Source organism: Trichomycterus rosablanca, chromosome 10, assembly GCF_030014385.1.
Source record: "Trichomycterus rosablanca isolate fTriRos1 chromosome 10, fTriRos1.hap1, whole genome shotgun sequence".
Classification (NCBI taxonomy): domain Eukaryota; kingdom Metazoa; phylum Chordata; class Actinopteri; order Siluriformes; family Trichomycteridae; genus Trichomycterus; species Trichomycterus rosablanca.
In genome coordinates, this window is record NC_085997.1 from 9,786,438 (window position 1) to 9,807,268 (window position 20,831).

At 39.4% G+C, this 20,831-nt stretch overlaps 8 non-coding genes across 8 annotated transcripts; 4 read left to right on the plus strand and 4 right to left on the minus strand.

Annotated features, from left to right (window-relative positions):
- Nucleotides 1-2,819: 2,819 nt before the first annotated feature.
- Nucleotides 2,820-2,902, plus strand: trnal-cag (transfer RNA leucine (anticodon CAG)). The gene has a single exon. It is a non-coding gene; the product is annotated as a tRNA-Leu (tRNA).
- Nucleotides 2,903-4,119: 1,217 nt separating this feature from the next.
- On the minus strand, nt 4,120-4,192 carry trnak-uuu (transfer RNA lysine (anticodon UUU)). Its single transcript has one exon. It is a non-coding gene; the product is annotated as a tRNA-Lys (tRNA).
- A 2,260-nt stretch (nt 4,193-6,452) lies between these two features.
- trnak-uuu (transfer RNA lysine (anticodon UUU)) lies at nt 6,453-6,525 on the minus strand. Its single transcript has one exon. It is a non-coding gene; the product is annotated as a tRNA-Lys (tRNA).
- Nucleotides 6,526-11,355: 4,830 nt separating this feature from the next.
- trnaa-agc (transfer RNA alanine (anticodon AGC)) lies at nt 11,356-11,428 on the minus strand. Its single transcript has one exon. It is a non-coding gene; the product is annotated as a tRNA-Ala (tRNA).
- Nucleotides 11,429-12,967: 1,539 nt separating this feature from the next.
- On the plus strand, nt 12,968-13,040 carry trnaa-agc (transfer RNA alanine (anticodon AGC)). The gene has a single exon. It is a non-coding gene; the product is annotated as a tRNA-Ala (tRNA).
- A 4,127-nt stretch (nt 13,041-17,167) lies between these two features.
- On the minus strand, nt 17,168-17,240 carry trnak-uuu (transfer RNA lysine (anticodon UUU)). Its single transcript has one exon. It is a non-coding gene; the product is annotated as a tRNA-Lys (tRNA).
- A 949-nt stretch (nt 17,241-18,189) lies between these two features.
- On the plus strand, nt 18,190-18,272 carry trnal-cag (transfer RNA leucine (anticodon CAG)). Its single transcript has one exon. It is a non-coding gene; the product is annotated as a tRNA-Leu (tRNA).
- Nucleotides 18,273-20,131: 1,859 nt separating this feature from the next.
- trnal-aag (transfer RNA leucine (anticodon AAG)) lies at nt 20,132-20,213 on the plus strand. Its single transcript has one exon. It is a non-coding gene; the product is annotated as a tRNA-Leu (tRNA).
- Nucleotides 20,214-20,831: the final 618 nt, after the last annotated feature.

Sequence of the window (20,831 nt, forward strand, 5' to 3'; positions counted from 1 at the left end):
TCCCCCCCCACACACACACACACTACAAACATGATAATTTTTATCCTTTTTCCGCTTTGTATTTCACTGGTACATACCTCATTTGTACATAAATCTCATAAATACTGTATATATCTGTTTATTATGTTTTTACGTACTCATTCCTTGATCGTGTCCATAGCACCTTAATCACTTTAACCTGCATAGCACCTTAATATTAATCTGCACCTTAATATGTATATTGTTTTCAGCTACATATCTTGTTTATAGTATAGTTTATAGATCCTGTTAATACCACTGCTATTTACCCACTGTAAATAATGTATATCATAAATACTGTTTATTCTGCACTTTCTGCTTATTGCACTTCTGGTTAGATGCTAAACTGCATTTCGTTGCATTGTACTTGTACATGTGTAATGACAATAAAGTTGAATCTAATCTAATCTAATCTAATCTAATCTAAAAAAATGCAGCATCAACCCTTAAGTCAGTCTATCAGTGGTACAAAGACAGTTTTGATTGTGTTTCGATCGTCCTAAAGGCTGCGATAAACAGAGTCTGTGATGGTTTAAAAGCAAGGCATAATACAGAAAAGAGTATGTGAGCTTAAACACGTTGCACCCTCACTTTATAATGCAGCATCAACGCTCTGATAGTACATTACAATTTACAAAAGGCTAAAGGGGGTTCATCGTAAGGGGAATTAGCTCGAATGGTAGAGTGCTCGCATAGCATGCGAGAGGTAGCTGGATCGATGCTCGCATTCTCCAATGCAGAAGCATTGCAAACTTTTAAGCACATTTTCCCGTGAGCTAAGTAGGGACTTGTAAATAACATTTAGACTTGTAACGCACTGTAGTTAAAAACATGGTCTTCATACTATTTATTTTGTTCTTCTGTCTGTGTAGGGTTTTTACCATGAAGTAAAATCGAGGGAATCTAAATGCAATTATCCATCCAACAATCCATTCATTAGCTTTTAACTATTCATGCAAACGAATGACTTTTTATATTTATATATTGCTCATTGTAGTACTTGTGTCTGCATGGACTTGAACATCACATGACTAAACATTAGGTAGAACTATAGAGACTTACTTACTGTCTTGCCCAAAAACAAACTGGCATAAAGTACTCGACGAGTACAACACACTGAACAATAAAATATAGATGACATACTATAGGCCAGTGAGGTGGCTGCTGCTTCTGGGTGTGTAGTTTCTAAATGATCAAGTCAGCACAGGCACAAGCACTACAAGTATTTAGAATAAAGTTTATGTTTAATATTGTGTATATACTGTATACTTTCCCTCCGCCCAGAAATTCCCAGTAAAAAATGACCCACCACAACCCCGTCCAAGATAAAAATGTTTGATGAAAATTAAATAAAATAAAAGAATATGCTGCACTTACACGCACCTGAGATAAATCTACTTTTGGTTTAAACTAGACTGTGCTGGTGTTATGTTGGGTTAGTCTGTAACTGAGCAACAGTGTATGCTACAATGACAACTATAACAATGGTTATCACTGCACACTAAGCTATTCAGTTTTTTGTGATTGTCATTTTAAGATAATACTGAATCAGTCATCAATAAGGTCAGTCAGAACACAGAAAGAACTCATTATGTAAGGGCCAAAATAGTGCAGGATATACCAACTGTTTAGTGCAGTGCAGTAACAAAACGGCTTTGTAAGGCAAGAACTGAAAAAAAAAAAAAAAAGCATTTAATTTGACATAAAATATGTGGGTATTAATATGTACAACTCAGTGCATTATTAGGCTGCACATAATTATAGTTTCAAACGGTCCTCTTTTTACTACAGTGTGTTTGAAACGGCTGGGGGTACAATTTGTTGCTGTTGCTGTTTACACACACAAAGAAAAACATCTCTGGAGGAGAATTTTGCAGGTAGATTACAAACAGATTCCTTTCTTTCACCTTTTTCCTTTTTTTCTATATCAACTGCACGACTGTTTTCCAGTCATTAAAATGTAATGTGCATTTATATGTGGCAAGAGAAAAAAAAATCCATAAAAATCAAATTGAGTTAGCAAAGAACCTTGAATTATACTAAATGGTTCTTCAAGTAGCAACAGTTCTACCAAGAACACAAAAAGAATCCTTAAGAAACACTTCTTAGTGCTACATACATCAGTTGTATTCTAGAGGCGACCGAATCACAGCGGTGATGTTATTCGCGATAACACACTCCCTCTCGTGTTCTATTTCTTGATTCTAACGCAATATTAACTGTATTCATATTATTCCATCTAATGGACAATTGAATAGCCTACAACCAGCACAAACAGGGTTTGAGTTCTTAATAAATAATCTAGTCAGTTAAAAACCCAACAAGAAGGCTGTACCTAATACACTCATACCAGAGAAAACACACCCTAACATGCTAGTGCCGTTACAGTGCTAACAATGGTCCACCCAAAAACATTATTTGGTTAGTTGGAGATCTCATATGGGGCTCCCTTTCTATTGATATATGATTTACAACCTAGTGACAAAGTGTACAGTGCAGCAAATGGGTTACAATCAGTAAATGTATCATACATAATAATGTGAAAAGATTAAGCAGTTCGTACAAATGGTGGTGTCGATGGTACCCAAGCTAGTCAGGATGAGGTCTAAAACGCTAAGTTCAGGTCACAGTGTCCCATGAGGCGTGGGTTTGAATCCCACTTCTGACTGCTAGTGCTTTATACAAATTTATGTCTTTAACCCTCTAACATACATAATAATGTGAAAAGATTGAGCACTTTGTACAAATCTTTGGCCATGTGGGGGTGTTGTTGGTAATTGGCATTAGGACTTTGCAAGCATGTCAGGATGGCCGAGCGGTCTAAGGCGCTGCGTTCAGGTCGCAGTCTCCCCTGGAGGAGTGGGTTCGAATCCCACTTCTGACATCTCATGCTTTATGCAAGTTTACTTCTTCAGAGGACACAGCCATCAGGGAATACAGTTTGCATGAACTGGGTGTACATGGTCTGCAACAATGCTGAGGTACAGTAGGTGGTACGTGTCAAAGTAACATCCACATGGATGCCAGGATCCAGGCTTTTGATCTCTATAAGTGTGAGAAATTTAAACATGTATTCATCCTGATCATAAAGTATGTTTATTCAGCGTCTATTTACATTGTTACAGCAGTATTTTACAATTGAAATGTTCACATTATTAAAATTTATGTAAAGTACATTGTATACTAGTTGTTTACTTTTTTCCTAAGTAAAAACTGTCATTACCTCAACATGTCATTACCAACACATATCTTGTTGTGATGGTAAAAACACTTAGTGATGGTAATTACAGGTTTTTAGTTTCACCATCACTATCTTATTAACTATTTAATAATTAAAGCTAATTAAAGCTAAATAAGCATAATGGTTTTTTTATACAAGGAAATATTAATTTTCACTGATTAGTCAATATGGCCCACAAGATATCAGCAGAGATCCAAAAAAATCAGTAATTACATGAAAAAGAAAAGGTAAGTTTAAAGTAATATCACAACCTTCAAAATGTGAACAAGGGAGCATCGTAAGGGGAATTAGCTCAAATGGTAGAGCGCTCGCTTAGCATGTGAGAGGTAGCGGGATCGATGCCCGCATTCTCCAGTGCAGATACATTATGATTATTTAAGGGTATCATGTAATATGAAACTCGTTGCGGCATCGCTTAATCGCAGCTTCAAAAATTAGATCAGGATTTAAGTGAGTTTAAGGCAACAAAAAATATGTGGGTATTAATATCTAAAACTTACACAATGAGCAATTGAGGGTTAAGGGCCTTGCTCAGGGACCCAACAGTAGCAACTTGGTGGTGGTGGGGCTTGAACCGGCAACCTTCTGTTTACTAGTCCAGTACCTTAACCACTGAGCTATCACTGGCCCAGTGATAAATATAAATATAGATTTAACCTGTCCTCTATTTACTACAGTCTGTTTGAAACAACTAGTTGGTGTGGAGAACATGTTACACACACAGAGTGCTATTATTTCAAGCTTATCAAGTACATGATATTTCACTTAATAACATCTCACAAAGTACAAATTCTTGAACTTTCTAATTAAACCATGTTGTACGGGACATTACCGCTCACCTAATGCAGTAAGAAGCAACTCGCCCAAACAGGGACTTGAACCCTGGACACTCAGATTAAAAGTCTGATGCTCTACCGACTGAGCTATCCAGGCTCTGCAAGCTGCTTTAATCCTCACAAGGATGTGACTTGAATTACAAACTTTAACATACGTTGTCCTGTAGAACAGTTCCAGCAAGAACACCAAAAAAACCCTTAAGAAACACTTCTTAGTACTACATACATTAGTTGTATTCCACACAGGTCAGCATGCGATATCGTTTTACTTTCTAACTGTATTCATATTATGCCATCTATATTACGGTGGCCCGCTGAGTTAAAACACAATAACATTTACAAAACAAACAAAAGCTGACAACACAACAACAATAAGGAAAAACACGAATATATTAAGAGACAACACAAATTCTTTAAGGTGGAACGCAATTACATTAAGGGAGAACACAACGAAATTAAGGAAACACGAATACACACTACACTACATCTAGTGGTCGATTGAATAGCCTACAACCAGCACAAACAGGGTTTGAGTTATTAACAAATAATCCAGTCAGTTAAAAACCCAACAAGAAGGCTGTACCTAATACACTAATACCAGAGAAAACACACCCTAACATGCTAGTGCCGTTACAGTGCTAAGAATGGTCCACCCAAAAACATTATTTGGTCAGTTGGAGTGCTCATATGGGGCTCCCTTTCTATTGATATATGATGTGGTGTCAACGGTACCCAAGCTAGTCAGGATGCGGTCTAAGGTGCTGCGATCTGTAACCCTCTACCATACATAATAATGTGAAAAGATACAACAGTTCCGCCAAAGCTTAGTTCACGTGGGGGTGTTGTGGGATTGGTATTAGACCATACGCAAGCAGGTCAGGATGGTTGAGTGGTCTAAGGCGCTGTGTTTAGTTCGCAGTCTCTCCTGGAGGCGTAGGTTTGAATTCCACTTCTAACATTTTACATTTACATTTTCTGCATTTAGCAGACGCTCTCATCCAGAGCGACTTACAGAAGTGCTTCCATAGTAAACATTTCATTTCTCAAGTTTTAGTAAACAACAGTCAAAGAACACAAATCTGCTGAAACCTGTTAGAAGTGTTTTTTTTGTTTGTTTTTTTTTGGAAATGGAAAAAAAAATGTTAGTAAATAAGTACAAGTCAGCTTAAGTGCTTAGTAAAAAGGTGAGTTTTTAATCGTTTTTTAAAGACAGCAAGAGACTCAGATGTTCGGACAGACAGAGGAAGTTCATTCCACCACTTGGGTGCTAGAACAGAGAAGAGCCTTGATGCTTGTCTTCCTTTAGTCCTGGGTGGGGGCTCAAGTCGAGCGAGACTAGTGGCTCGGAGGTTGCGTGGTACAGAGCGGGGTTTGATTAGACCACGATGGTAGCTTGGGGCTGGTCCATTTTTGGCTTTGTAGGCGAGCATCAGTGTTTTAAACTGAATGCGTGCAGCTACAGCTCATGCTTTATACAAATTTACATCTTTAACCCTCTACCATACATAATAATGTGAAAAGATTTGTTTCAAGATTGTTTCAAAGTTATTGCATGTTTGTCAATTAAAAAAAATTAATAAAGGTCTTTAAACTAAACGATGAATGAAAATAGAGCGAAAACTGACCTCATTTTTGACGCAGCGTTTCAGTGAGCAATGACGAAAGGAGTCTGATGTTACGTGTTGCCTTTAAACGATCATAATGTTTCTGCATTGGAGAATGCGGGCATTGATCCCGCTACCTCTCGCACGCGAAGCAAGCACTCTACCAATTGAGCTAATTCCCCGTATAAAGAACTCGCCTTTAACTCACCTTTGTAAATTGTAATGTACTAACAGATCATTGATGCTGCATTATAAAGTGGGGGTTCAACGTGTTTAAGCTCACGTACTCGCGTTTATCGCAGCCTTTAGGACGAACTGAACCAAATCGTAACTTTGTACCACTGACAGACTGACTTAAGGGTTGATGCTGCATTATGTAGGGGCCAAAATAGTGCAGGATATACCAACTTTTTAGTGCAGTGCAATAACAAAGCAGCTCTGTGAAGCAAGAACTAAAATTATGATGCATGTCATTCAACATAAAATATGTGGGTATTAATATCTAAAACTCAGTGCATTATTAGGCTACACATAAATATAGATTTAAACGGTCCTCTATCTGTTTGAAACAGCTGGACGTACAAACAGTCGGTGTGGAGAACATGTTACACATACAGTGTGCTATTATTTCAAGCTGATCAAGTACATGCTATTTCACTTAGAAATATCTCACAAAGTACAAATTGTTCAACTTTCTAAATAAACCATGTAGTACGGGACATTACCGCTTACCTAATGCAGTAAGAAGCAACTCGCCCGAACAGGGACTTGAACCCTGGACCCTCAGATTAAAAGTCTGATGCTCTACCGACTGAGCTATCCGGGCTCTGCAACCAGTTTTAATCCTCACAAGGATGTGACTTGAATTACAAACTTTGTACAACAAAAGTTGTCCTGTAAAACTTCAATTAATATAATTTTTTTTTATTTCTGTTTTGGCTCTCTTGAAGGTGATTATATAAAGTTTTAGGTGAAGTATGTTGCTGCTTACACACACAAAGAAAAACATCTCGGAAGGAGAATTTTGCAGGTAAATTACAAAATGATTCCTTTTTTTCACTTTTTACCTTTTTTACTGTATCAATTGCACGATTGTTTTTCAGTCATTAAAATGTTATGTGCATTTATATGTGGCAAAATAAAAAAATCCATAAAAATCAAATTGAGTTAGCAATAACTATATTCAGATTTTGCCATTTAGTGGACGATTAAATAGCCTACAACGAGCACAAACAGGGTTTAAGTTCTTAAGAAATAATCCAGTCCGTGTGGGGTGGTGTGGTGTGGCGTTGGGGTGGTGTGGGGGTGGGTGTGGGGGTGGGTGTGGGGGTGGGTGTGGGGGTGGGTGTGGGGGTGGGGGTGGGGGTGGGGGTGGGGGTGGGGGTGGGTGTGGTGTTAAGGGTGACTTAGCTAGTCAGGATGGCCGAGCAGTCTAAGGCGCTGCTTTCAGGTCGGAGTCTCCCCTGGAGGTGTGGGTTTGAATTCCACTTCTGACAACTCATGATTCATACAAATTTACATCTTTAACCCTCTACCATACATAATAATGTGAAAAGAATGATACAACAGTTTGTACAAATCTTAGACCTAGTTAGTCTTAGTTTTTAATTACAAAAAACATCCTTTACCCTTTGAAAATTTTAATGTATTAACAGAGCGCTGATGCTGCATTGAATCATGAAACACCGGACGTGATGGTAAACTTGTCCATTGTGCCAGTAAATGGTATGCACATGAGGTTTGCCTTGGTGTTGCGAGAGCTGTATCTCAGATGTGGAAAGATGTAAATTTCAAGACACATCATCAGTAGTGTACCTTTGAATCAAGGGGTGTTTCAGCCTTTCAACACTAAACACCCTCATCAAAGGTGGCCAGCTACATGGTGATCAAACCTGAGCTTGTGTCCCATGTCCAATCATGAGAATTGCCTGGTTATTTAAGTGGCGCAGCCCACGGGACTATGCAAGGCAGGTGGTGTCCTCTTCCTCGAGTCAAGCCTAGCGCTAATCGTATACCTTGTTCATCCTCCTCCTGGAGGGCTGTGACCTGGGTTCTCTAAAGGGATGGGGTGTGGGGGAAATTAGTGAGCGGGTCCTGTCGATGCTTTTTGAGCCCAGCAATGGTCCTTCCGCTTGATCCATATCCACTGGCTGCTTCTTTCGGCCGCTTCAGAGACTGATCTAATTGTTTGTCGCAGAGCCTGTCCATGGATGCCAAGTTCTTTCAGCAGCCTGATGGTGGAAGAAGCCACAAAACCTCTGCATCCCACTTCAACCGGATAGACTTTCGCATTCCATCTGAGCATCTGCTGCCAGTTCTGTGTAGCGCAGTTTCTTGCGCTCATAGGCCTCTTCTGTTGAGTTCTCCCATGGAACTGTGAGCTCTGTGATGTATACAGACTTCAATGAAGGGGACCAGAGTACCAAGTCTGGCCTAAGGGTGGTGGCTGCAATCTCAGGTGGAAAAATTAGTTGCTGGCCAATATCGACTAGCATCTTCCAGTCCCGGGCCATGGCTAGCTGTCCAGCTTCTTGTTTAGTAGGGGGATGGCTAGGCTTTTCCTGTCCCTCCCGAATGAAGATTGGGGCTGTAATGGAACTGGTTGCTCTCTTGGGCAAGGAGTTGATGGCATTCCTCTTGCTCTCATGAGCTGCTGCCAGACTCTTGAGGACCTGGTTGTGCCTCCATGTGTAGCGGTCTTGTGTGAGGCTGGTCTTACAGCCGGTCAAGATGTGTTTGAGTTGCTGGAGTTGGGCAGAGGGCACAGGTTGGAGCCTCGCCATCCCACTGGTGGAGGTTTTTTGGAGATGGGAGCACATCATACGTGGCTCTGATAATGAAGCTGATGTTGCTTGCCTCCATCTCACAGAGCTCCCTCCAGCTGAGCTTTCTTCTCTCCAAGCCTTCCCACCTCATCCATTGTCCCTGCTTGGCAAGCGAGACAGCTTTTGTCCTTCTTTCTGCCTCCTCCTGACGGCACACCTCCTCAACCACCATTTTCCTCCTCTCCGATGCTGTGGCCCTATGCCAGGTTGGCTTACTTGCCGTAAGGCCAAAGCCTCCCCTTCCCAACTGGACATGCCCTACAATATCGCTGTGCCTCAGGGCTGACGTAGCATGCTGCACCGTGTCGGATGGTGTCCATTTCCGTCCAGTTATCAGGGGTGGAGCAGTATTGCTAATGGTCTGGTCTCTGGAGTCCTTCAAAGTCATCTGGAGTCTTACTTTAGCGCACTTGTACTCTTCGGTGAGGCTCGTGATAGGCAGTTCCAGGACCCCTTTGCCATAGAGGCTCATGTAAGTCATACAGCGTGGGACACCGAGCCATTTCTTATTGCCTTACCTGCTGCACTTGGTCTTTGTCCTTGAGGCTTGCGTTGTACCATCTGCCCAGGCTTTTGACAGGTTGCTCAAACACTGTTGGTATTGGGTCGTCACCAATGTAGAACTTCATGTTTTTTAGCTGTCCCTTGACTATTGAAATACTTCGTGACTTGTTCGGCTTGATTTTCATCCGGGCCCACTTTATGTTCTCCTGCAGTTTACCAAGTAACCGCCTGGTACATGCTGCAGTAGTGGTCAGAGTGGTCATGTCGTCCATGTATGCTCGGATAGGTGGAAGGCGGATCCCGTTCTTAGCTCGCTCACTCCCCACCACCCATCTTGAGGCCCTGATGATGACCTCCATAGCCATTATGAAGGCCAGGGGTGCAAGAGTGTAAGAGTGCAATGTTTTAAAGCTCACGTACTCTTTTCTATATTATGTGTTGCTTTTAAGCGGTTACAGACTCGGTTTATTTGAAACGTTTATCGCAGCCTTCAGGACGAACTGAAACAAATCATAACTGTCTTTGTACCACTGACAGACTGACTTAATTAAAAGCCCAGGGCATACTCTATAAAGTACAGTAGTACTCAAATGGATTGCATTAATGGTGCTTGAGTTAGAGATCTCGGACATGTGTCCCCACAGGTGACAAAAATGAATTGCTCGGTCTCGGGAGGATATGTTAATTAAAGCTCATAATGTCACTCATTACAGTTTGCTGTTGTTATACACCAGGGCTGCCCAGTACGTCGACCACGATCTAGCAGTCGATCGCACAGTGCATATTGGTACATTGCACCTCATTCTAACAGGTCAGCGTGATTTACATGAAATGTGGTCACTGTTTTTGTAATTTGCGGTTTGCCTCCACCTAGTGGACATTTTGAGAAATGCAACAGGTTAGAACATAACATTAAAACCACCTCCTTGTTTCTACACTCACTGTCTATTTTATCAGCTCCACTCACCATATAGGAGCACCTTCAATTTCTACAATTATTGACAGGACCACCACAGAGCAGGTATTATTTAGGTGGTGGATCATTCTCAGCACTGCAGAGACACTGACATGGTGGTGGTGTGTTAGTGTGTGTTGTGCTGGTATGAGTGGATCAGACACAGCAGCGCTGCTGGAGTTTTTAAATACCGTGTCCACTCACTGTCCACTCTATTAGACACTCCTACCTAGTTGGTCCACCTTGTAGAGACAGTCAGAGACGATCGTTCATCTATTGCTGCTGTTTGAGTTGGTCATCTTCTAGACCTTCATCAGTGGTCATAGGACACTTCCCACAGGGCGCTGTTGGCTGGATGTTTTTGGTTGGTGGACTATTCTCAGTCCAGCAGTGACAATGAGGTGTTTAAAAACCTGCAGCGCTGCTATGTCTTATCAACTCATACCAGCACAACACATTAAGACACCACCACCATGTCAGTGTCACTGCAGTGTTGAGAATGATCCACCACCCAAATAATACCTGCTCTGTAGTGGTCCTGGGAGAGTCCTGACCATTGAAGAACAGCATAAATAAGGGGATAAAAAAGCATGTAGAGAAACAGATGGATTACAGTCAGTAATTGTAGAACTACAAAGTGCTTCTATATGGTGGAGCTGATAAAATGGACAGTGAGTGTAGAAACAAGGAGGTGGTTTTAATGTTATGATCGGTGTATACTCACCATGTATGCGTGGCTTTCCTCCGGGTATGAAAACGTGCCAGTAGGTGTAACTGCTGCTCTAAATTGCACCTGTATGTGTGAGTGAGTGGATAAATTAGTGTGTGATGCTTTGCGGTGGTTTGACGCGCCCTGTCCAGGGTGTATTTTTGTCTCGAGCCCGGTGTTTGTGACACTGGACCCACGCTTGCCCTGTAATGCTGAATATCAATACAGGCAAATGAAGCACATTTAAAAAAAGCTTTAAAGCATTCTTGAAAAATGATGAGGCCAACCTTTTTAAAAAGTAGATCCCGATGACCTGTTGACTGAAATAGTAGATCCCAAGCCACAGAAGTGTGGGCACCAGTTTTACATTGGCTACGTTTTAACAAGACGTACCAAGAATGGCCTGTAGATGGCGCACTGTGGTCGTTTTTAAAAGCAAGCTATGGCCAATTATGCCACCGAACTTAAATATGTACAATACTTTATAATGTATCAATTGTAACAGTATCAAATAATAAAACATTATAAAAAATTATAAGTTTATGCGTTTCTGTCAAAACAAAACAAAAAAGGTATGTAAACAAAACTGAGCGTAAATAGGGCATTACTGACATTGTACTGACAATCTTTACAGATTGCAAAATGATCATAATGTTTGTGTACTGGAGAATGTGGGCATCGATCCCACTACCTCTCGCATGCTAAGCGAGCGCTCTACCATTTGAGCTAATTCCCCTTACACAAAACTTTCCTTTACCCTTTGTAAATTGTAATGTACTAACAGAGTGTTAATGCTGCATTATAAAGTGAGGGTGCAACATGTTTAAGCTCACGTACTCTTTTCTATATTATGCGTTGCTTTTCATTAAAATGTTATGTGCATTTATATGTGGCAAAATAAAAAAATCCATAAAAATCAAATTGAGTTAGCAAAGAACCTTAAATTATACTAAATGGTTCTTCAAGTAGAAACAGTTCTACCAAGAACACCTAAAAGAACCCTTAAGAAACATTTCTTAGTGCTACATACATCAGTTGTATTCCACACAGGTCAGCATGCGATGAAACTTTGCTCGAAACAGACATCGTTTTACTTTCTAACTGTATTCATATTATGTCATCTAGTGGACAATTGAATAGCCTACAACCAGCACAAACAGGGTTTGAGTTCTTAATGAATAATAATTAATCTTAATAAATAATCCAGTCAGTTAAAAACCCAACAAGAAGGTTGTACCTAATACACTCAGACTAGAGAAAACACACCCTAACATGCTAGTGCCGTTACAGTGCTAACAATGGTCCACCCAAAAACATTATTTGGTCAGTTGGAGATCTCATATGGGGCTCCCTTTCTATTGATTTTTGGTTTACAGCCTAGTGACAAAGTGTACAATGCAGCAGATGGGTTACAGTCAGTACATTTACAATACATAATAATGTGAAAAGATTAAGCAGTTTATGGGTTCGAATCCCACTTCTGACAGCTCATGATTTAAACAAATCTACTTCTTTAGAGGACACAGCCATCAGGGAATACAGTTTTCATCAAAGGGTGTACATGGTCTGCAACAATGCTGAGGTAGGTGGTACGTGTCAAAGTAACATCCACATGGATGCCAGGACCCAGGCTTTTGATCACTGAAAATGTGAGAAACTGAATCATGTATTCATCCTGATCTTGCTCTGTTTATTGTTGCAGCTCTGCTGGAGGGTTATTTTTTTGGTGTTTGTGGTGGTGGTGGTGGGGTCTTTGTTCCCATTTTGGTTTATTTGATGTACTTTACATCCATTTAAATATGTACTTAAATACTTAAATATCCATTTAAGTATGTTTATTCAGCGTCCATTTACATTGTTACAGCAGTATTTTACGACAAAAATGGAAATGTTCACATTATTGAAATGGATGTAAAGTACATCATATACTAAATAAACCAAAATGGGAACAAAGGCCCCACCATCACCACCACCACCACCACCACAAACACCAAGAAAATAACCCTCCAGCAGAGCTGCAACAAGAACAGGACAATCTCCTACAGGTCCAACAAAATAAAATAAAAAATGCACTTCATAAAAGACCTCACATTGTTCGTCCTAAAGGCTAAGATCAACTTTTTAAATAAACTGAGTCTGTGATGGTTTAAAAACAACGCGTAATATAGAAAAGAGTACGTGAGCTTAAACACGTTGCACTCTCACTTTATAATGCAGCATCAACACTCTGTTAGTACATTACAATTTACAAATCCTAAAGGAAGGTTCTGTGTAAGGGGAATTAGCTCAAATGGTAGAGCGCTCGCTTAGCATGCGAGAGGTAGTGGGATCGATGCCCACATTCTCCAATGCCGAAACATTATGATCACTTAAAGGCAACACATAATATAAAAGTCGTTGCTCACTGAAACGCTGCATCAAACATTAGGTCAGTCTGTAAGTTTTACAGTGACAGTTATGCTCTATTTTTACTCAAATCGTTTGGTTTAAAGACCTTTTTTGACTTGTTTAAATTGACAAATGTAGCGCCCCCTAGCACCCTTGGCTGTATTTGGAAAGCGCTCCCCGACTTCTTTTATTTGTTTAAGAAATCTCTTTCTTTGTGGTAATGTAAGGATTTAAAAGGGCCACTACTTATCAGTACTTACGATTATTTTATATTTAAGCTATACTCTTATTTAAACCGAAAAAACTATTTACAGTAGCTGTATTAACATTATCCCTGACTCACATACCAAACTTGTACACATTAATAATACTTAAACAAATTAACTATTTACTCATTTACACAATCATTAATATGCATTTCAAACCCCAATATATTTTACAAAAATGTCATAATACAGATTCACTAAAATTACCATCAGTAATATTCAAAATATTATCAATCCCTCCTAAGTTAGGTAAATAACTAACTAAAAAAAGGGTACCCAAAATTACCGTTGCAGGCCTGATCCAACCTAATAGTCCCAATCAGCACAGATCATGAAGTATATTTGGTCGGTTGTGGTGGAGCTGTCCACGTTCTTTGTTTACATGGATGAAACAGAAAAAATCCACCAGTCTTTTTCCTTTTGATCTTGGATGAAACAATCAGAGTTTATCCGATGCTTTTAATCCACTGTAATCATCACAGTTGCTGAGGAAGCGTACTGCCTTCAATGTCCATGCGCGTAAACTCAAGAGACGAAGTTCACGGCTGATACAGCATAAACAATGTCACTAATCGACTGCAAGATGTTAATATAAGACTCACTGTCCGTTTGTCTTAACGCATCAAGAGAGATAAATCTTAAACAGGTGTTTTACCCGCTTACATGACACTTTTTTCTTCTTTTCCACCCACTTTCTCCCGCTCTTTTCCCGACCTGTGACAGTTCATGCTGATTGGCTTAAAAATAAATCAAGGGAGGGCTATACATACACTTTACTTTAAACAGCATAAAACAACCAGAACATTATTTACAGAACAAATAAGAACAACTTATTTACTAGTTATAAATTAACATAAACAAAATATTAGTTATGCCCAAATTTTAATTGGGCTACACAAACACACAATAACTTATAATTCTCCAATTTTGAAATGTCTCGGAGTTTTATCTGAAATGACTTTTTGTTAAAGTAGCGGTACGTGACTTTTTAATGGTTTTTCTTCTGGTGAAACTGCTTCATAGAAGATGAACAGCTGAAACTCACGACATTCCCTTTAAAATGCAGCATCAACCCTTAAGTCAGTCTATCAGTGGTACAAAGACAGTTTTGATTGTGTTTAGATCGTCCTAAAGGCTGCGATAAATAGAGTCTGTGATGGTTTAAAAGCAAGGTATAATACAGAAAAGAGTATGTGAGCTTAAACACGTTGCACCCTCACTTTATAATGCAGCATCAACGCTCTGATAGTACATTACAATTTACAAAAGGCTAAAGGGGGTTTTAAAGGTGCTTTAAAGGTGAAGGCTGTTGCTGTTTACACACAAAGAAAAACATCTCTGGAGGAGAATTTTGCACGATTGTTTTCCAGTCATTAAAATGTAATGTGCATTTATATGTGGCAAGAGAAAAAAAAATCCATAAAAATCAAATTGAGTTAGCAAAGAACCTTGAATTCTACTAAAGGGTTCTTCAAGTAGCAACAGTTCTACCAAGAACACAAAAAGAACCCTTAAGAAACACTTCTTAGTGCTACATACATCAGTTGTATTCTAGAGGTCAGCATGCGATGAAACTGTGATAGAAACAGACATCGTTTTACTTTATACCACAGTTAGTTCCGACCTTACAATCTGATTGGTTGAGAAGCGTTCTAACCGTGCTGATATTCGTGATAACAGCACAGCCTTTTCACACCACAACTGTATTACTCCGCTGACGCATTGCCAGTAACGACAAGCTTCATGCACACAAACGCGCACGCAGGCAACACAGACCTTTTTCCCGATCGTAGTGTTAAACTTTATATTCGTTGTGGAACTACTTTTTGGCGGAAGGTATTGTCAATATTAAAGCATATTTATTATGAAATTCAGGGCTTCTTTGATTTATTTTCTTTCTTTATTTTGTAAAAACTGTTGTATAAAAGCAATAGAACACTTGAGGTCATGTGTTATCGCGAATAACATCACGGCTGCGACCGAATCACAGCCGTGATGTTATTCACGATAACACACTCCCTCTCGTGTTCTATTGCTAGATTCTAACGCAATATTAACTGTATTCATATTATTCCATCTAATGGAGGATTGAATAGCCTACAACAAGCACAAACAGGGTTTGAGTTCTTAATAAATAATCCAGTCAGTTAAAAACCCAAAAAGAAGGCTGTACCTAATACACATATACCAGGGAAAACACACCCTAACATGCTAGTGCCGTTACAGTGCTAATAATGGTCCACCCAAAAACATTATTTGGTCAGTTGGAGGGCTCATATGGGGCTCCCTTTCTATTGATATATGGTTTACAGCCTAGTGACAAAGTGTACAGTGCAGCAAATGGGTTACAATCAGTAAATTTACCATACATAATGATGTGAAAAGATTAAGCAGTTCGTACAAATGGTGGTGTCGATGGTACCCAAGCTAGTCAGGATGAGGTCTAAAACGCTAAGTTCAGGTCACAGTGTCCCATGAGGCGTGGGTTTGAATCCCACTTCTGACTGCTAGTGCTTTATACAAATTTATGTCTTTAACCCTCTAACATACATAACAATGTGAAAAGATTCAGCACTTTGTACAAATCTTTGGCCATGTGGGGGTGTTGTTGGTAATTGGCATAAGGACCTTGCAAGCATGTCAGGATGGCCGAGCGGTCTAAGGCGCTGCATTCAGGTCACAGTCTCCCCTGGAGGCGTGGGTTCGTATCCCACTTCTGACATCTCAAGCTTTATACAAAGTTACTTCTTTAGAGTCAACAGCCATCAGGGAATACAGTTTGCATGAAAGGGTGTACATGGTCTGCAACAATGCTGAGGTAGGTGGTACGTGTCAAAGTAACATCCACATGGATGCCAGGACCTTGGTTTTTGATCTCTAAAAATGTGAGAAATTTAAACATGTATTCATCCTGATCATAAAGTATGTTTATTCAGCGTCTATTTACATTGTTACAGCAGTATTTTACAATTGAAATGTTCACATTATTTAAATGTATGTAAAGTACATTGTATACTAGCTGTTTACTTTTTTCCCTAAGTAAAAACTGTCATTACCTCAACATGTCATTACCAACACATAACTTCTTGTGATGGTAAAGACACTTACTGATGGTAATAACAGGTTTTTAGCTTCACCATCACTATCTTATTAACTCTTTAATAATTAAAGCTAATTAAAGCTAAATAAGCATAATGGTTTTATTATACAAGGAAACATTAATTTTCACTGATTAGTCAATATGGCCCACAAGATATCAGCAGAGATCCAGTAAAATATCAGTAATTACATGAAAAAGAAAAGTTAAGCTTAAAGTAATATCACAACCTTCAAAATGGGAACAAGGGAGCATCGTAAGGGGAATTAGCTCAAATGGTAGAGCGCTCGCTTAGCATGTGAGAGGTAGCGGGATCGATGCCCGCATTCTCCAGTGCAGATACATTATGATTATTTAAGGGTATCATGTAATATGAAACTCGTTGCGGCATCGCTTAATGAAACGCAGCATCAAAAATTATGATCAGGATTTAAGTGAGTCTTTAAGGCAACAAAAAATATGTGGGTATTAATATCTAAAACTCAGTGCATTATTAGGCTACACATGAATATAGATTTAAACTGTCCTCTATTTACTACAGTCTGTTTGAAACAACTAGTTGGTGTGGAGAACATGTTACACACACAGAGCGCTATTATTTCAAGCTTATCAAGTACATGATATTTCACTTAATAACATCTCACAAAGTACAAATTCTTCAACTTTCTAATTAAACCATGTAGTACGGGACATTTCCGCTTACCTAATGCAGTAAGAAACAACATGCCCAAACAGGGACTTGAACCCTGGACCCTCAGATTAAAAGTCTGATGCTCTACCGACTGAGCTACCCGGGCTCTGCAAGTTTCTTTAACCCTCACAAGGACGTGACTTGAATTACAAATTTTAACATACGTTGTCCTGTAGAACAGTTCCAGCAAGAACACCAAAAAAAACCCTTAAGAAACACTTCTTAGTACTACATACATTAGTTGCATTCCACACAGGTCAGCATGCGACATCGTTTTACTTTCTAACTGTATTCATATTATGCCATCTATATTACGGTGGCCCGCTGAGTTAAAACACAATAACATTTACAAAACAAACAAAAGCTGACAACACAACAACAATAAGGAAAAACGCGAATATATTAAGAGACAACACAAATTCTTTAAGGTGGAACGCAATTACATTAAGGGAGAACACAACGAAATTAAGGAAACACGAATACACACTACACATCTAGTGGTCGATTGAATAGCCTACAACCAGCACAAACAGGGTTTGAGTTATTAACAAATAATCCAGTCAGGTAAAAACCCAACAAGAAGGCTGTACCTAATACACTCATACCAGAGACAACACACCCTAACATGCTAGTGCCGTACAGTGCTAACAATGGTCCACCCAAAAACATTATTTGGTCAGTTGGAGATCTCATATGGGGCTCCCTTTCGATTCATATATGATTTACAACCTAGTGACAAAGTGTACAGTGCAGCAAATGGGTTACAGTCAGTAAATTTACCATACATAATAATGTGAAAAGATTAAGCAGTTCGTACAAATGGTGGTGTCGATGGTACCCAAGCTAGTCAGGATGAGGTCTAAAACGCTAAGTTCAGGTCACAGTGTCCCATGAGGCGTGGGTTTGAATCCCACTTCTGACTGCTAGTGCTTCATACAAATTTATGTCTTTAACCCTCTAACATACATAATAATGTGAAAAGATTCAGCACTTTGTATAAATCTTTGGCCATGTGGGGGTGTTGTTGGTAATTGGCATTAGACCCTCGCAAGCATGTCAGGATGGCCGAGCGGTCTAAGGCGCTGCGTTCAGGTCGCAGTCTCCCCTGGAGGCGTGGGTTCGAATCCCACTTCTGACATCTCATGCTTTATGCAAGTTTACTTCTTCAGAGGACACAGCCATCAGGGAATACAGTTTGCATTAACTGGGTGTACATGGTCTGCAACAATGCTGAGGTAGGTGGTACGTGTCAAAGTAACATCCGCATGGATGCCAGGATCCAGGCTTTTGATCTCTATAAGTGTGAGAAATTTAAACATGTATTCATCCTGATCATAAAGTATGTTTATTCAGCGTCTATTTACATTGTTACAGCAGTATTTTACAATTGAAATGTTCACATTATTTAAATGTATGTAAAGTACATTGTATACTAGCTGTTTACTTTTTTCCTAAGTAAAAACTGTCATTACCTCAACATGTCATTACCAACACATATCTTGTTGTGATGGTAAAAACACTTAGTGATGGTAATTACAGGTTTTTAGTTTCACCATCACTATCTTATTAACTATTTAATAATTAAAGCTAATTAAAGCTAAATAAGCATAATGGTTTTATTATACAAGGAAACATTCATTTTCACTGATTAGTCAATATGGCCCACAAGATATCAGCAGAGATCCAAAAAATATCAGTAATTACATGAAAAAGAAAAGGTAAGTTTAAAGTAATATCACAACCTTCAAAATGTGAACAAGGGAGCATCGTAAGGGGAATTAGCTCAAATGGTAGAGCGCTCGCTTAGCATGTGAGAGGTAGCGGGATCGATGCCCGCATTCTCCAGTGCAGATACATTATGATTATTTAAGGGTATCATGTAATATGAAACTCGTTGCGGCATCGCTTAATCGCAGCTTCAAAAGTTAGATCAGGATTTAAGTGAGTCTTTAAGGCAACAAAAAATATGTGGGTATTAATATCTAAAACTCAGCGCATTATTAGGCTACACATAAATTTACATTTTCAGCAGACGCTTTTATCCAAAGCAACTTACACAATGAGCAATTGAGGGTTAAGGGCCTTGCTCAGGGACTCAACAGTAGCAACTTGGTGGTGGTGGGGCTTGAACCGGCAACCTTCTGTTTACTAGTCCAGTACCTTAACCACTGAGCTATCACTGGCCCAGTGATAAATATAAATATAGATAAATATATAAATATAAATATAGATTTAACCTGTCCTCTATTTACTACAGTCTGTTTGAAACAACTAGTTGGTGTGGAGAACATGTTACACACACAGAGTGCTATTATTTCAAGCTCATCAAGTACATGATATTTCACTTAATAACATCTCACAAAGTACAAATTCTTGAACTTTCTAATTAAACCATGTTGTACGGGACATTACCGCTCACCTAATGCAGTAATAAACAACTCGCCCAAAGAGGGACTTGAACCCTGGACCCTCAGATTAAAAGTCTGATGCTCTACCGACTGAGCTATTCAGGCTTGCTTTATATAAATATATATATATATATATATATATATTATATAAATAATGTAGGTATTAATATCTAAAACTCAGTGCATTATTAGGCTGCACATAAATATAGATTTAAACAGTCCTCTATTTACCACAGTCTGTTTAAAACAACTAGTTGGTGTGGAGAACATGTTACACATGCAGTGTGCAATTATTTCAAGCTTATCAAGTACATGCTATTTTACTTAGAAATATCTCACAAACTACAAATTCTTCATCATTCTAAACAAACCATGTAGTACGGGACATTACCGCTCACCTAATGCAGTAAGAAACAACTTGCCAGAACAGGGACTTGAACCCTGGACCCTCAGATTAAAAGTCTGATGCTCTACCGACTGAGCTATCACAAGTGTGGCGACTGCACTTGCAACCTCTTTGACTTCTATTGGAAAATGCATGTAGAAATTGCATACGTAGTTGCTCGTTTCGATCAGCACCTTACCCAGTGGTAGCGTGGCCGAGCGGTCTAAGGCGCTGGATTAAGGCTCCAGTCTCTTCAGAGGCGTGGGTTCAAATCCCACCGCTGCCAACTCAGGCTTTTCAACGCCGGCTCCATGTTTACCCACCCAATGCAACGTATACTCAATCACAATCCCAAGTGTGGCACACGCGATTGGCCCTTTTCGACCCACAACCTTTCTTAACTTTTTTTTTTATGTAACATGAAACAGTTCGACCGCACTGTGCACACAAACCTTAACTTGGTGTACCTTTGTATCGTTGCTGTTATCTCTAGCATCACTCCGACTACATGCAACTATGATATAATAGGAAGCATAATAAAAAAAAAAACTTGTACTCACCCAATAACTGTGTTTATACCTAAAATGAAACGCAGACACTGTGAAAACAGCATACGTTCTAAAGCCAATGAGCTTTTAAACAAGCTCAAACACACCGATGCACCACAGAGTCTTAAATTAAGCATACAGCACGATGGTTTAGCAGAAGAAATGTTGTAAGAAAGGAAGCCCTTAAATACTGACCGTCTTGTTGCTCTGCTTGCAAGCTTACTGTAACAAAAGAACGGTCGTGTATTTGATGGGTTAAGATTAGTCGCTACTCCAACAGTTCTTCGCTGTGGCTGGTTAAATGCTGGAAATTACCACTTACCTAATGCAGTAGGAACCAACTCACTCGAACAGGG